This window comes from Lissotriton helveticus, chromosome 1_1 (genome assembly GCF_964261635.1).
Source record: "Lissotriton helveticus chromosome 1_1, aLisHel1.1, whole genome shotgun sequence".
Classification (NCBI taxonomy): domain Eukaryota; kingdom Metazoa; phylum Chordata; class Amphibia; order Caudata; family Salamandridae; genus Lissotriton; species Lissotriton helveticus.
In genome coordinates, this window is record NC_136057.1 from 128,056,819 (window position 1) to 128,059,459 (window position 2,641).

The following is a 2,641-nucleotide window of genomic DNA, read 5'->3' on the forward strand; positions in this document are numbered from 1 at the left end:
GAAAAACCATATCAATGTACAGAGTGTGACAAAGCATTTATTGAAAAGTCACGTCTAATGGAACATCAGAAAGTCCACACTGGGGAGAAAGGGTATCAATGTACAGAATGTGAAAAAGCATTTAAAACAAATGTAGAGCTAAAGCAACATCATATAATCCACACTGTGGAGAAACCATATCAATGTACAGAGTGTGACAAATCATTTAAAAGAAATGGAGACCTAAAGCTACATCAGAAAATCCACACTGGGGAGAAACCATATCAATGTACAGAGTGTGACAAAGCATTTATAAGAAATCGAGCGCTAATGCAACATCAGAAAAGCCACACTGGAGAGAAACCATATAAAAACGACGCTAAACAAAACATCCTGTGATTCTGGGCAAATCACTTAATCTCCCCGTGCCTAACAAAAATGAATGTGTGTCCTCATGTAACGTAACTGGTGCTATGTAAAGCGCTCTGATACCTGATTGGGTTTGGGTCTAGTTCGCGCTATATAAAACTCTAAAAAATAAAAGAAATGTTAAAAAAAATGTGACAAAGCATTTATAACAAATGGAGTGCTAAACCAACATCAGAAAATTCACACTAGAGAAAGATCATATCAATGTACAGAATGTGACAAATCATTTAAAACAAATGGAGAGCTAAAGCAACATCAGAAAATCCACACTGGGGAGAAACCATATCAATGTACAGAATGTAACAAAGCATTCATTATAAAGTCACGTCTAATGGAACATCAGAGGGTCCACACTGGGGAGAAACCATATAAATGTAAAGAATGTGCAAAGCATTTATAACCAATCGACAGCTGAAGCGACATCAAAAGGTCCAAAATGGGGAGAAACCATATCAATGTACAGAATGTGACAAAGCATTTATAATAAATGAAGAGGTGAAACAACATTAGAAAATCCCCACCGGAGAGAGACCATTCAACTGCACTGAATGTGAGAAGGCATTTATTTGAAAGTTGCATCTTATGCAACATCAGATAGTCCACGTAGGAGAGAAACCCTATGAATGTGCATAATGCAACTAGACATGTATTACTAGGCAAAGATAATACTACATCAGAAATTCCACACTGGTGAGAAACTATATGGCTGTACTAAATGTGACTTAGCAGTTATTACAAAGCAAAGTTTAAAAATACATCAGAATGTTCACACATGAAAGAAACCATATAATTGTAAAAAATGTGACATCGCATTTATTCCAAATGGAGGGTGACCATTCAACTGCACCCCATGTGACAAGGTATTTATTACGAAGGGAGAGTTAAAGCTATATCAGCATCCACACTGGGCAGAAACCACATGACTTTATAGAATGTAATCAGGGATTTATTACAAAGCAAAATGTAATACAAGATCAGGAAGTTAACACAGAGGAGAAAACAAATGTATGTACTGAATACCACAATGCATTCATTATAAATGGGAAACTTAAGCGACATCCGAAAATCTACATGGCAAGAAATCCAATGTATGTACAGAGTTTAATAAAGTCTTCCACAGGAAGAATAAGCTAATGCAGTATATACAAATCCACACTAGAGAGAAACCCTATTAATGAATAGAATGTGACAAGGGATTGATTACAAAACAAAATGTAATATATCAGAATGTTAACACAGGAGAGAAACTCAATAAATGTATTGAATGTGACCATGCATTCATAAATGGAGAGCTAACTCTACATCAAAAGTCAACCCTGAAGACCGCACTGAATTTAGCAAGGCATTTATTGACAAGGAAGAGTTAAAACCGCATCAGAAAGTCCCCACTGAGAAAAATCTATGAATCTACAGACTCAATCAATCAGTGGGTATTGAGCGCGGCAAATCATCAGTGATGTTCTCAAGGTGCTGGGTGAGGAGGAGTGGTCCTGAGTGGCTGATTAGTTGAACAGCCAGGTCTTGACCTTTCCAGATTCAGTGATGAGGCAGATCTCAGGTGTAGGGGGAGTTCATTCCAGGTCATAGCAGCCAGGTGGGAGTAAGAACAACCTCCGTTCCTGGTGCCTTAGACTCAGGGAGTTTAAGCTAGGATGAGGGAGGCGGAATGCAGGTGTCTGACGGGGAGCCATCAAAAGATCTTGCGGCGCATGCGCATTGTGAGGAACCAGATGGCGGAGACCATGTTGATTTGCTTCTTCATAGAGCGCTTGTTGTCCAGGACAATGCCGGAGTCACGGGCATGGTCGGTAGGGGAGGGGAAGAAGCCAGGTTCTGCTGACCACCATGCGTTGCTTCAAGGAGATGTATGGTTACTGAAGATGAGGACTTCTGTCTTGTCCGTGTTTAGTTTTAGGCAGTTGTGCTTCATCCAGTCGGTGATGTTGGCCATGCACCTATGAAAGTTGTCTCTGGAGGTAGTGAGGTGGGTGTAGCCGGTGTAGATGACCTTCAGCCCGGGCAAACTGACAATGTTGGCTAGGGGTGTCATGTAAGTGTAGGAGAAGGGGGGGCTAACTGAGGATCCTTGTGAGGTGCTGCAGATCATGTCTTTGGGTTCAGGAGTTGGGCGGGAGTCTGGGTTTTTCTAGTGAGGTAGGAGGTGATCCATTTGAGGGCATTTACTTGGATTCCAATGAGGTGGAGCTTATCGATCCGGATTTGGTGGGAGACC